Source organism: Amblyomma maculatum, chromosome 11 (genome assembly GCF_055883805.1).
Source record: "Amblyomma maculatum isolate TAMU_Amacu chromosome 11, ASM5588380v1, whole genome shotgun sequence".
NCBI classification, from domain to species: domain Eukaryota; kingdom Metazoa; phylum Arthropoda; class Arachnida; order Ixodida; family Ixodidae; genus Amblyomma; species Amblyomma maculatum.
The window spans coordinates 152,328,483-152,343,811 of NC_139354.1; the positions used below are offsets into that span (position 1 = coordinate 152,328,483).

The window sequence follows — 15,329 nt, forward strand, 5'->3', positions numbered from 1 at the left end:
AGATAGGAAGCGTACAGAGTGGGTCAGAGAAATAACTCAAGTTAGCAACATTCTAGTGGAAATTAAGAAGAAGAAATTGGCATGGACAGGACATGTAGTGCGAAGAGAGGATAACCGATGGTCGCATAGGGTAAGAAACTGGATTCCAAGGGAAGGAAAGCGTAGCAGGGGGCGGCAGGAAGTTAGGTGGGCGGATGAGGTTAAAAAGTTCGCAGGGGTCAAGTGGATGCAGCTAGCACAGTACCAGGTTAAGTGGAGAAATAAGGGAGAGGCCTTCGCCCTGCAGTGGGTATAGTCAGGCTGATGGTGATGATGATGATGATTAATGCGGCGGTAATCTACACAAAATAGGATAGAGCCATATTTCTTCTTGACAAGCACGACAGGCGAAATCCAAAGGCTACTGGAGGGATGAGTTACGCCGTTTTGGAGTATTTTATCGTCTGGCTCTTCCATATTTTCCTGTTCGCTTGCAGATACACTATAGGGAACTGCCGTAGTGAGGCGTAGAGGCCAAGGCCGGCACGAGGGGGGACAGTAGAAGTTTGGCGCAGGGAACTGTAATTACAGTCGTAGGAGGAGCGTAACTGCATGGGGAAGGAGATTGCTAATCGGCGTTCGTTACGGGCAAGATCCATGCCGTTAGAGAGAAGCAACATGTGTGTAGAAGCGAAAGCAGGCGCAGATGAAAAGCTGAGCGCAGTCAGGGCTAGATAAGGCGAATCATCAGGTTCTCAAGGCAGAGAACAGACGCTATATTCTGTATTCTACCTAGACATTCGCCTTGGCACGAAGCAATAGGGCAGCAAAATGGTTAGAGACCTATAGCACGGAAATTACAGAAAAAATGGTGAGCTCAAACCGAGGCAGCTGAAAGCCCTTGGGGCGCAGAAAATCATAGGCCGGTGTGAAGATAACCTAATCACAGAGTCACAAGAGATGCTTACAAGCACAGTGAAGCAGGAACGAAGGTCGATGTATGCGGTGACGAGGGCTTTAGTGCAGAGAATAGAAGGAGCAGCGTCCAGCAAGGTATCGGGGAATGCGGTGAACTCTACTGCAGCGCAAGCACCATTGATGACAGCGTCGTGATGCGAGTGGAAATTCCAGTCTAAAATAACACAGTGAGCAAGAAGGCAACACGACGAACTCAATTGTGTACAGTGAGTCCTGGATGTTAACTCGAGCGGAGCATGCTGCTAACGGCGTGATCGGCTGAGCGCAGGCTGTGCACAGAATTAATGCGAAAACTTGCGCCTCGGCATTTTATTAAAAGAGCTATAAAACGTAGCGTCTATTACCAAAATCGCGGCACTGGGGTTGATCACAGCCCTCACAGAAACGTCCTCTACGAAAACAAAAATAAGGTTCGCAGGCAGGGTGTCGAACCGGAACCGGAACCGAACCCAAAACCAGAACCGAACCAGAATTTTTGTTCGAAACCGAAACCGAACCAAACCTAAATTTGTTTTGCCATCTTGGAACTAAACTCGTACCGGAACGAATCGAAGTAACTATTCTGAACCGATTCGCGGTATGTTCCGACCCACTTTTGCTGGCAATTTGCCTTGATTACTTTTTCTTTTATCGCTGCTTGTAAAGGGCTCTCATGGCTTATTTCCAACGCGCCACTGCACATCGCAAACACCACAACTATACTGAAAAATTTTCCCTTTCTAAAACGTGACAGGAAGAAAGGAAAATATATTTCCCCATACATAGCATTAGTCTCTGGTGTCGGAGTATTGTTTCATCCCGAACACGGATGGACGCTGCACTGGTCAATGGCGGCGCTCGTGGAGAATGTTGCCGCATTCGAGAGCCTTCCTAGACAGTGAAATTCGTAAGTTGAGTAACATATTTGGATAAATAAATAAATATATAACCACGTGCAACTATAAAAAATGATAAATCTGTTAAAAAAATCATGCCAATATTTTATTATATCGTATCGTTCGACGACATCGCAATGCGTCACATGGCAGGCGCAAAGCAGCCGTATGCGATGCGACACCAGCAGACGCAATTTGGTTGACCGACACTTCAGAATGATAAGCCGACGCTGATGGTGGTAAGGCCGCCTTGGGCAGCAAATTAGCGCTCTGTTCTTGAGTTGTATCTGAACTCAGCACAAAGATGAATTCATAAGTTGATTTCCCATTTTGTCTTATCTTCCTTTTGTCCCTAGCGGTGACTGTTTGTTTTATTTCCTTTGACATGTTAGACTATGCCAGGAATGAAACTCCGATGTTCAAATGTGAAGACTGAGAGGAGCAAGGAAATTTACTGATAAGAGTATTAATTCGGAAGCCCTGCACAGTCCGAAAAAACTACAGAAACTTTTGTGATGTTACGACAGAATTTCTGTGCGGTTTTTTACGGGAACAGAACATTCTGTCGTAACATCAGAAATTTCTGTAGTTGCAACAGAGAAGTGCTACAGAACTACAGACAGCAGAAATATACTACAGAAAAACTACAGAACTACAGAAAAGTACTACAGAACTACAGAAAAATCTGATGGTTACGACAGAACTACAGGATATTTTGTCGTATTTTCCACACACTTCTGTAGTTTTTTCGACTGGGAGTGTGCTATCGTTTCGTCCTGTAAAACTAGTGTCGGAAAAAAAGAATGCGTTTCATCGCATTATCCATTATCAATGATGCGAATATTTAGGAGTGGCTAGAATGTGGCACTGAAAGCTGGACGTGAACTACAGAGAGAAAAGGTAGCTAATGACTAAACTGCATGGTCTGCAGGTTGCGCGGTGTCGAGGGAGTTCGGGACAAAAACCTTGAAAATCAGGGAGAGGGACGAGGTCAAGTTGATCGAAGGAGCCTTCGACTAGACCCTAAGAATAGAGAGAATGGCAGTAATTGTGCAACCGCTGGATTGCAGCCTGAGGCCATCGATGTCACATTACGTTGACCAGCGAGGAAACGTGCAGCATTTAGTCACCACATGGCAGCGGCGAATAAGTACATCTACCAACGGCAGCAAAATCTGCCCCCAAGAGATTACAAGCTCAGCTTGAAGCTTTTTTTCTGGAAAGAGAAGAAGACTGCCTGCAAGGTATCGGGGGAGACAGCTGCAGTTCTTTCAAAAGTGAAGAAGTACAGAGCCTGCTCTACGTATCTGAAGTGTCCAGAATAAGCAGACTCGAGCGTTTTGAAATTTTTGGGGGGAGAAGTGGCGGCGCCCAGAACAGTATTCACTAGCTACAATAGCGCTTGTTGTGCCATATATACAAGTCAGCATCGAGAGAGTATTTTTGAACTAAAGTACATCCTCTCTTGTCATCGAACCCGGATAACGTCAACAACCCTCGAAAATGAGCTCTTCCTACGGTTTTTTATGCCGGCGAATAAAAAAGCTGGCAGCATTCATTGAGCACATAATATAATATTTGCGAGCAGCCATGATGTTATGCCCTGCTTATTGTGAGTTATACGAATAAATATACCAGTCTAAGAGCCTCAAGTTTCTAGAAGACGTTATATAGCCCGCATATGTAGGCAACCATAACGCGCAACAAGGCGGTGATCGCATCGCATCGCAGCCTCAGTAGTGTGAGAATTATTTCATTATTTCGGGTGTCCAGTAAATACGATAATGACTCCAAATCCAATGCGTGGTGGAGGGGACTTTTGTCAGTGTCTTTCGGGCCACAACACACGGGTGCCTTTGCCTTTCCCCTATATGGAAACGCGAAATGCAAGGGGCCCGCGTGCTAGGCGATATATATATATGGTGTCCCAGCTAACTTGAACCAAGGGTTTAAAAATGAAATATTGGGGTCAGGAGAGTTAAACTAGCTGCATATTGGTGACAGGCATTTGGTGCACCATGAGAAATGTTTTTGTATTGCAATTACTGAACTAGTAATTAAGATAATGTTTTTTTAATTTTATTGACTTTAGACACTAAATGTGATTCGCAAAGTTGGAGAGCACTTTCAGAAACCTACTTTCCATTATTCGCCATAAAGAAAACCTTACGTGTACCTCTTTTTTCGAGCTCTAAGAAAGCCCGCGAAATAAAAAAAAAAAAACACGTGACGAGCGTATTCGCGCGCCGCGATCGCGCTGCTCTCAACCGTGCTTTCAGTGAATGAAATCAGCTCCGGTATTCATTCGGCGGCCCCGTTTCAGCGGCAGGCCGATATCTTGGTGGTGGTTTCTTCGGCCGTGTCAGCCAGTTCATGCGTGACGGTGTAAATTGCATCGAATGCGCTGCGCTTTGCAGTCGCGATAAAGACTGCAAAGCTCGAAGTTTTCAAATGAGAGGAGCTTTATTTGCCTGTTGCAAAGAAAATAAAAGTGGCGGTTTATGGCTTGGCTGTGCGGCGATGACAGCCGTGGCATGCGGTTGTCCTGACCCCATTTCATTTCGGTTTCTTACCCATTATAAAAAGTGCTCGAATAGGTCACCTTGGGCGACGATACAGCTATGGCATCTAGTAACCAAATCAGCCGTTGTATTTGGTATGACAGCCTCAGGCATGTTTACACAGACGTCCGTTATTTTGTCTTTAAGGTCTTGAGGTGTGAACGTTGGTGTGCTGTACACTTTGTCCTTGATATAACCCCATAAAACGTAGTCCAGAGGTGTCATATGAGGAGACCTGGCTGGCCAATTCACGGGACATAGTCGACCTATCCATTTCTGCGGGAACGCTGCTTCGAGCCAGGTCTGAGCCTTGGCGCTGCTGTGCGCGGGGGCGCCATCGTGTTGAAACCACGCATTTGTGGTCCTGGCGAGCGGCAGATCCGAAAGGAAGTCGTCAACGGGTCCTCTGAGGATATCATTGGTGTAGCAATCTGCTGTCAGCGTCTGGTCGAAAAACACAAGCCCGAGCAAACCACCGTCGAAAGGTCCACACCAAACACTAAATGACCACTGGTACTGGGGCTGCATCTGTAAAACCCAGTAGGGATTTGAATCGCTCCAGTAATGAGCATTGTACAGGTTCACCTGTGAATTGCGCGAAAAACTCGCTTCGTCACTCCATATCACTTTGTTCAAAACATCCGGGTCGTCCTGCATCTTTATCAGAATCCAATTAGCAAAATCGGTTCTGTTTTGGAAGTCCCGTGGCGACAGATTTTGATGAAGCTGTACGTGGTACGGATACAGGCGGTGTTTTCGCAGTATTCGCCAAACTGATGACCTGGAGACTCCGGTATCCTAGCTCACGCTGCGGACGCTTGCTTGAGGTTCCAAAGCGAACAGCAATAAAATATGCGTCTCGAAGTCCTCGTCAAAAACAGGTGCTCTGTGTCGTGTGGACGTAAAACTGCCCATCTGTCGCAGCGTCTCGAAGGCACGCAGGAGCGTTACTGAACTGGGCCGCCTGCCTGAGTGCCATTGTTGCATAAGGTCTGCAGCGCGCCTTCTGTTCCCATGACATGCACCTAGAGCCAGAACCATGCCTGCTTTCTCTTCCTTTGTAAACGGTATGTCTGCAGTGCTAGTAATCACTACACCAAAGCTTCAATCTCACATGAGAGTGGCATAAGAAGAGCGCACGACAAACTGTGCTTCACCGCTGCCAAGGTATGGTATATCTACTTCCGCCATGCCGCGGCTTCCACCTTTCAAAATCCTCATTAGGAAACTGCAACACACAGCCGCCAACACCTCGCGGCGGAACATTATACCTTGCATTTCTCTTCTTATCAGATTGGGACTAAGTCGTCGTCGCCGGGTGCCAACTAGCTGACGCAGACGAAAAACCCCCACCAAGATATCGGCCTGCCGCTGCAACGGGGCCGTCGAATGAAGGCCAGAACTGATTTCGTTTTCTGAAATCAAGGTTGAGAGCAGCATGATCGTGACGCGCAAATGCGCTCGTCACGGGATTATTTTTGTATTTCGCGGGCTTTCTTTCGAGTTCGGAAAAAGAGGTACACGTAAGGTTTTCTTTATGGCGAATAATGGAATGTAGGTTTCTGAAAGTGCTCTCCAACTTAGCGAATCACATTTAGTGTCTAAAGTCAATACTAAAAATGGAAAAAATTATCTTAATTACTAGTTCAGTAATTGCAATACAAAAAATTTCCTGTGGTGCGCCAAATGCCTGTCATCAATACGCAGCTAGTTTCACTCTCCTGACTCCAATATTTCATTTTTAAACCCTTGGTTCAAGTTAGCTGGGACACCATATATATATATATATATATATATATATATATATATATATATATATATATATATATATATATATATATATATATATATATATATATATATATATATATATAGTCACACTTGGTATTAACATAGTTAATCTTCGGGTGTGTGTGCTTGGTTCGACATTTATCTGATTTCAAGGTCCTTTTCTGGCAGCCAGACGAAACATTTTTGTACTTGTGGTAGTTCAGGTTTCGCTCTAGACTAAATTTCATGTGAAATATTTTGTGCTTGAAAAGCGCAGCAAGAAACAGTATTTTCTTTTACCTTCGGAGCATCGCAGCTTTAGGTGTTTATGTGCCAATGAAAATGACCATTATTTTGTTTTCCATCCTGCTCTAATTCTCAGTCACTCACAATGAACCTTTTGTTGACGTCTGTACAACCGGTTAGAACCCGTCACATCTGACGGCAAAACATAAGAGACGTACTACTATATGAATTTTTAGTATTTATTAAGGCGAAAGTTTTTACTGCCTCATCGTTGTCGGCAGACGCTGTCGGCAGAGGGTGTCACACTTTCGAGAGAGATAGTGAAAAATAAATGAATAAACCCTGTCTCTACCGGGAAGAGAACCTCCATTCCTTGGATCCCTAACCAAGCGCTATACCAACTGCGCCACGCCTCGGATCGTGAAATGCTCATCATAATTCCCATAGTCTACCCGTGAAGATAGCGGGATTCCGCAAGTGACAGATACTACGTCTTTAATTTCTTGTAATCGAATTATAGAACGCCGGGGAACTTTGATGCCTTCAATGGAATGCTGGTTGTGTTCGACAAGGAGCGCGCCATGTACCATCATCATCATCATCATCATCATCATCATCAAAACGTTTTATTTCCACCGAAATGGAACTCCTTTTTGGATCCCCGGCACGCAGACCTAAGGAGCCCTACTCAGGAGCTTCGCAAACTAAGGTCTGGTGAAGATACATTGTTGCTTCACGGCCACAGCCGCCAGGCGGATGGCTTCTTGCTGTTGATTTTGCTCCACAACAAGGTCTCCCAGGCTTCTCTATCTTTTATATTTTGCTCGGCGCCCTGGCTGCTAGCACATTCCCAAAGTACGTGGTCGACAGTGCCCCTCTCCCCTCATGTTATGCAATACTGGTACCGTCACGACTGGTCATGACGTCACCAGGCGATTCATGGATAGACGAAGCTGATATCGCCGGGCGTCCGATCCAGGCGCCCGTGCGGCGCCTTTCATTTGGCACTTCCTCGAACGCTGCACTACACAGCTAACAGAAGCAAATCGATATGCTTAGGAGGCGTTAGTATAACAGGTATCAGCGACATTTCAAATTGATTTATAGGATAAAAAGGCCGCAGTATCTGTCACAATTATCCGCGGACAGATGTACCACTCCATAAAGAAAGGGAGGAAGGTGGGAGTGAAAGAAAAGAAATAGATAAAGTTGCCTTAGTGGAGGGCTACGATCTAGCGCGCTAGAGTGGGCACGAGTAGCGCGGAGTGGGCACGAGAGCAGCGTATCAGCCGTAATGGCTAACAGATCGTCCTTGTTTGCTACACAGGTCCTGTTTCCGCTCGTGGTGTACAGCATCGGCTTTATCAGCATTTCTGCCGCCGCCAAAGTCTCCCTTCATCGAGTGACGCAGCTTTCTACCTGTGATCTGCCTGCATTCGTCCACCAGGCGGCACCTCTGGGATTCCCGTCCGTTCCTCATCCCTCCTTGGCTACAGGATGGTCATCGACAGAAAGTGCAGCGCCAGTATTTAGGCGCTGGTTCCCACAAGACCGCTTCAGTGGGCACGAGAGCAACGTATCAGCCGTAATGGCTAACAGATCGTCCTTGTTTGCTACACAGGTGCGTAACTCTATTCCTTTTTATGCTAAAAGAAGTGACAATCGATGCTTGATGCTGCTCCCGTGCCCACGAGTTCTTTTGAGCGTGTGTAATGAATGCTTTGACTGCTGCCTTCCTTTGCTATTGTCGGGAGATATTGAGGAAAACACGGGTCCTATGAACAAGCGTGGCACCACCAAAGGCGATTTGCGCACAGATGGTGCAGACGTGAGCAGTAATTCCGCTACTAACGTTTTACTGACACAATCTGAGCAAAACATGGAAATTCTGCGCGTCTTGAAGGAATTGCAAGCACAGTCAGCCTCACTTTCAACTAGTAACAACGAGATAAATAAATCAATGGAAGAGTTACTGAATGGACAGAGAAACAATGATTCAGCCCTCGCCAATATCAATACCAGACTTATGACCGTTGAAGGAAAACTTGAAGAGATAGACGACGCAAAACAGGACTTTCAATGTACTTCTCCTAATCTTCGGAAACAAAACCAAATGCTTCAGGCCCGAATCAATGAATTAGAAAACCAAAGTCGGAGAAATAATTTAGTATTTCATGGAATCGCCGATGACCAAGAAACACGGCAAGAGACGGAGAGTAAACTTCTAAGGGTCGTGTCTGAATACTTTGGAACCAAGCTCTCACCACATGACATTGAGCGGGCTCATCGACGAGGCCGGTATTCAAACCCTGGACGCCGTCCGGTGATTGCCAAGTTCGCGAACTTCAAAATCAAAGAAGCAATTCTGAGCTACAAAAAAGAGATAAAATAAAAAGACATTCAAGTGTCAGAAGTTTACTCACACGCCAAGCACGCAGAAAACTGTTCAGTTTTGCCAAATCACTCCCTGTCTCCCCACCTTTCAAACTAAAATACAATAAGCTAGTCGTAAATAACAGATCCTACATGTAGTACCCTGTCAGTGAACACACGTACGAAATTTCTACTGAACGCACCAAGACAAGATCAGCTCAAGCATCACCATCTTTCTACGCTTCACCTAGCGCTGACAAATCTGATTAACGGTCGCTGAGGGGTGGTGGCCTTTGCCTTAGCTTACCCGAAATATCAGTATTATTTACTTATATTCGAAGTGTTATCAAAAAACGTACTGAACTCTCCACTGCCATTAACGCATGCTCCGCTAACGTCATCATCCTAACTGAGACTTGGCTCCATGAAAACTTACGAGACTGTGAAATTTGCGATTCTTCAAGTACTTTTTGCTTCTATCGTTGTGACAGGAAAGACAGGCAGGGTGGAGGTGTACTAATAGCAATTAAGAAAACAATAGGATCCAGCGCCATCCACATAACATCAAGCATCGAAATGGTGTGGGTGTCTTTGCAACTAAGTTATCGGAGAATAATCCTAGGCGCATGCTACCGTCCGCCAAATTCCCACCCCACATTTATTGCCGAGCTTCACGATGCCGTTAATACCGTCGTACCCGCTACCCTTCATCTCCAATTTTTTTATTAGGTGACTTATGCTCGCTGTTTAGCCTTACCCAAATCGTCAATCAACCTACCAGAATTACCGAAGTTCCCGCAAGCACACCAGACCTAGTACTAATCAATTGTCCGTAATTTTGTTCAGAAATAACCTACATGCCCAAATTAAGCGACCATTCTTTACTAAATTTTTCTGTAAACATTCCTATTGGGAAACCTGCCAGTCACTCTAAAACCATACGTTTGTATCATCGCGCTGACTTCAACATAATTAATAACGAACTAGGCTCGTTCTTCGAAACGTTTTTTGACGGATTTGACTTCCAATCGGCGAATACAAACTGGCTGTTATTCAAGAGCAAAATCTTAGATCTCGCTAATCACTATATTCCCACTCGTGCAATATCTTATCAGCAGCACGCACCATGGTGTAATGTTCATCTTAAGCGCCTGTCTAACCGCAAGAAACGTTTCTTCCGTATAGCTAAGAACTTACGCACTGAACATCATTGGTCTCGTTACCGCTCTGCAGCTGAGACATTTCCGCCGTGCAAAGTGCCAAAATCAATTGTATGCATAATACAATACCGGGTATGTTGCTCAATAATCCGAGAAAATTTTGGAACATCGTTAACCCGTCTGAAACGTCTAGAATAGTACTAACGAATTCAAGTGACCAACCGATATCTGATAGCGCATTCGCAAATGTACTAAATGATGTGTTTTCGAGTTCTTTTTTCAAGTACTGAAACGCCGGATTTGCCTGATTTGGCTGATTGCAACTACCTTCCGATATATCCTGTTGTAATCAATCCTCATGGTATAGCTAAAATTATTCACAATGTTAAAACATCCTCCTCTGCTGGTGTTGACTGCATTACTGCGAAATTTCTAAAAAGTACTAAAATGTATTCATCTCTTGCCCTAACTAAAACTTTTCAGCAGTCATTAGACAATGGTGAATTGCCGGCTGATTGGAAGAAGGGTAAGGTGGTTCCTGTGCATAAATCTGGCAATAAACACTCTCCTTTTAACTACGGGCCCATATCAATTACCAGCATCCAATGAAAAATCTTGGAGCACATGCTGTCTTCACATATTCTCCGTTTTCTTGAGTCCAACTCGTTTTTTCATCCCTCTCAGCACGGTTTTAGGAAGTCTGTTTCATGCGAAACACAGCTACTTTTATTCACACACAAACTTCACAGAATTTTAGACCGTCGCTTGGTTGCCGATTGCATCTATCTTGACTTCACGAAGGCGTTTGATACGGTTTCTCATCCTCTCTTTGTTACTAAAACTGCGCACGATAGGATTAGATACTAACATTCTAAAATGGCTGTAATGTTTTCTTACGCACCGTCAGCAGTTCGTTACAGTTAACGACGTTAATTCCACCATTCATCGTGTTCTTTCCGGTGTTCCCCAGGGAACTGTCTTGGAGCCTCTGCTCTTTCTTATCTTTATAAACGACTTACTCAAAAATCTCTCCTCTTCTGTGCATCTGTTTGCTGACAACTGCATTCTTTTTCAGGAAATAACAAACGACAGAGACCAGCACTTGATTCCAAGTGACCTTAACACTATTTCATCCTGCTGTAAAACTTGGCACATGACACAATCTTAACTAGTGCAAACTTATGCGCATTGCTCGTGTTAATAATGATCTGCCTCACTATTCCCTTAATGATGTCTTTCTTGAACCTGTTACAACATATAAGTATCTCGGAATTCATATTACTTCTGATCTCAGTTGGTCCACACACATAGAGTACCTGACTAACAAAGCTAATCGCATACTCGGTTATTTGAGACGGAACTTTCACGCAGCCCCAGCAAACATCAAACTTCTTTTATACACCACACTCGTCCGCTCACAGCTTGAACACGCTTCAGCAGTCTGGGATCCTGGTACTTAAACGTTTGATCGACCTACTGGAAATGACACAACACAAATCAGCTCGTTTTATCTTCTCTGACTACCTGCGCACATCAAGCGTAACCACCATGAAACTTAACTTGGGCTTAACTTCACTTGCATCACGACGCAAAACTGCACGTCTGTCTTTTTCACAAAATGCTTCATCACGAATCGATTCGCCGTGAGCTGCTCGTTCCCCATTCATACATTTCACCTCGAACCGATCACATACATAAAGTAGGCATCACCATCTGCAGAACTAAAACGTTTTTGGACTCTTTTATACCTCGTGCATCATATGACTGGAACCACCTTCCTTCTTCCGTTGCGGCAATTACTGATCCTGTTCTGTTGCGTTCTGCTGTTACCGTTTGTAATGTTTAATATTGTATTATTTACTTGTAATGATTTTTTTTCCTCTTTTGTTTTAGCGATTTATTGCGTTCTGTTCATGTTTCATATTTTTCAGTGTTATTATGTACTTTCCCACTCCCCTCTGCAATGCTTTGCCCTGAGGGTATAATAAATAAATAGATAAATAATGGTTTTCGCCTCAGCGCACTTTAGTGGTAGAAAATGCCCTCTAGAATTTTTTATATACTGAAACAGGACTAACAACCCATTATTAAAAAGGTGGAGCAAACAGTAAACCCGGAGCTTTTCTTTTTTCTTTTTCTGAACCCGTTTGAACCCGTTTGACCCGGTTCGGGCAGGGTCGAAACCGGAACGGAATGTGTCTCCGGAGCCAAAACCGAACGCGAACCCGAACCGAACCCGAAAAAATTCCGGTTTGACACCCTGTTCGCAGGTGATCGATTAGGTCTCGGGAACTGCGGCACCTAGCTTTCCTCCTGAGAAGAATTAGGGTTACGTCGCATTGGGGAGATGGAGCGGCAACGCGAAAAAGGGGAGCGGCGGCTGGAGAGTACTGAACGATCAGAGGAAAAAGGATGACTTGATGGTTGGTCGACAAGTGCAGATTGGTGAGACGTTCGAGCCCAGTACCCCGAAGTTTGCGCAGGTGGTGCTAGCACTTGGAGATAGCGACAGGAGTAGCGGGCGATATGGCGATATGTGGAATGTGTAGCATATAAGGCGATTGTCGCTGGCGCGCCACGAATCGCTTGCTCGTGGAGTAGGTCGAAGATGTGCCGACGCTTCCAAAGCTATATCAACAGTGAAGATAGGCAGAAATAGGCGGTTGTGCTACGACGTCGGCATAAGTCCGGGGACAGGCGACGCCTTAGAGCAGTATCGGCGTAAGTCACGGACGCAGCAACAGGTTGCGGTGTATGGACGGACTGAAGCGCCACAGTAACCTGCTCTTTTATCGCATGACGGCGAGCCACACCAAATATGACGTCTCTTGAAGGCTAGGCAGAAGAGAAAGTCGGCGAGCTTTCTCTTCACATACGAAGTGGTTTTTGCTGCAGCTTAGAGCTGTGGTCATCTGTCGGCGTCAGTCCAGTAAGCGATTCAACTTGGGCTTCGTGTTTCAGAGCCAATGTCCTCTTCTTGTGCAGCTCTTCAAAGCTCTCGTACAGCATGAACCCCTTGGTAACAGTGCCCAAGTAGCGAGCTGATAGCATCTGAAAGGCACCGTCGTCGATAGTTTTCGAGATGTGTTTCATCTTGCCGGCTTCGAACGTGTCCTCGCTGAGGCATTTCTATAAGTCAACGACTTATGTTCGGCGCGAAGTTTGCTGAAGGTCAGGCGACCATTCTGCGAGCTTCCTTTTGAAGGCGGCCGAAGTACGATGTCACCCTCGTGTTTCCGATACCATAGATTAGTGACACCGGATAGGTAAAATGTAAGGTTGTTAAGCTTCTTCTCGTCGTCCCATTTATTGTAGAGGGTCACCCGTTCGTATGATCTGATCCAGTCTGCAAAGTCGCGCTCACCGGTTCCGCTGAAGTGTAGCCGTATATACCTTTGTCAAAGGGGGCAGGCGCAGATGACAGCCGGGCCCATTTGCATGGCTTGGTGCTGAAGGTCGTCCGGCATCGCAGGTGTCGGGTGAGTGTTACTACGCCCTCTCGAAAAACCCTACAGAGAACTTTATGTTGTTGCGACGGAATGTTTGTGCGGTTTTTGACAGAAAACTTGTTGTAACAACAGAACTTTATGTAGTAACGTCAGAATTTTCTGCAGTTACAACAGAATAGTATTGGAGAACTACAGACAACAACAAAAAACTACTACAGAAAGGACTACAGAACTAGAAAAAGGTACTACCGAACTACATAAAAACCTGACGTTTGAAACAGAACTACAGAATATTTGTCATATTTATGACACTTATCTGTTGTTTTTTCGACTCGGCGTAGTTCCAGATTCAATGCAATTACCCCGCGACTACACCCAATGTGAGATGGCGGATTATAGAACGGCACTGGGACCACAGAGCCAGTGACAACAATGCTCCGTCGTCAAATAGGTCCCACTCCGAGAACACAGACGAAAAAATAGCAATGTTGTTTTGGGCTCTCAGCTGACAAGAACGTCAAGTTTTTCGTCTGGTTCTTCATCCTTACAAAATAGATAAATCGAGTAGCACACTCATGGGGAGGGTCAAGCGCAAGCGAAGGAGAGTCCACAAAAGCAGATTTGAGCCTTTACCTTTCTCGAATGTCATGACCTCCACAATTTGTAGTCAGTATCGCCTTGGTAAACCGCATATCCAATTTCTCAGACATTACAAAATTCTCTATTGCGCGGTAAAATGAAGGTGTTCCTCAATCAAAATTTGAAGGGCCGGCTGACCAGAAATTTTATTTCGGATTGTACCAAAGTGTCACAGATATTTATGAACACACACATATGACTACGCGTAATGTACACGAACGTAGGTGAGCACTGGAAATGTGGTAACATCAAGAAGCAAATAAACCACATCTATGCAAATGGCCAGGATACATTGTACAGATGCTTGCTTCTAAAATATGTTTGAAATACACGACGTTCTATTGCGTGAAGCTTGCTCTTTGGTGCATACTTACTCCGTGGCAGCAGCAAGCGCCAGAAGAAAAACGGCAATGAGCATTGGCCACATAACTTGCTTCAGAACGGCAAAACACCATAGTATGCGGTGTGCCCTAAGCTTATATACTTGCTTTCTGTTCGACACGTGTCGCCATTAATTGACACATTGCTTAAAGGTCTGCATACACAATGACACAAGCAGATAATGACGCCTGCATAATATATGCACATGCAATGCATTACACGCAGCTGAGGTGGCAATCATGTCAATTAGGAAAACACTTTCTGTGCATTTCGGTTACGAATCAAAATATGGAATCGAAACTAAATCAGAATAATTGTACTATACACAGAAATCGCAACTTTAGGATAGATTGTTGTTTAAAGATATAAAAACTGGAATTAGAAAGAAAGAAAATCGTGGAGATTGGAATACAGGACACCCATTACAGCAATCATTTTGCTAAACGCTTGCAGAGAACTTGACTATAATGTTTCAAAAAGTGTGGCCATATTCCTAAGGAAGCATTTTAGTTGCGTATTTTTTTAGAAGAGGGAACTCCTTTCGGATAATCTATTAGACATAGTCTCGAACCTGTAAAGGGTGGTCGGTACCGGAGTTTATCAATGAGTTTTTCTTTCCTTTCAGTAACAATTTTTGTATTGCACATTGTGCAGCTCGAGGGAAGCCTCAAATATTTGCACCTACTAACGCGAAAGCGTCAAGGCTTCGTTACTAATAAATGCCGGCGTTGGCGTTATGAATGCAAATCACGGGCATGGCGACGAAGGGTGGCAGTCGGCAGCTGACGTGGCCCAGCACTGGTTCTTCGATGATTCGTACCTGTTAATGGAATCACGTCATATCAGAACGTTTGGAGCAGCCGCCAATTCGGACTAGTCATTTCATTGGGAATATACCAATATCTCGTTGCCAAGTGC

General features: G+C 44.8%; 1 long non-coding RNA gene across 1 annotated transcript in view; it reads right to left on the minus strand.

Annotated features, from left to right (window-relative positions):
- Positions 1 to 14,552, minus strand: part of LOC146175194 (uncharacterized) — a 51,821-nt gene extending 37,269 nt beyond the window's left edge. Inside the window, exon 1 of the long non-coding RNA XR_014701882.1 lies at positions 14,405 to 14,552. This is a non-coding gene — a long non-coding RNA (uncharacterized LOC146175194). The remainder of the gene's footprint in view (positions 1 to 14,404) is intronic.
- Positions 14,553 to 15,329: the final 777 nt, after the last annotated feature.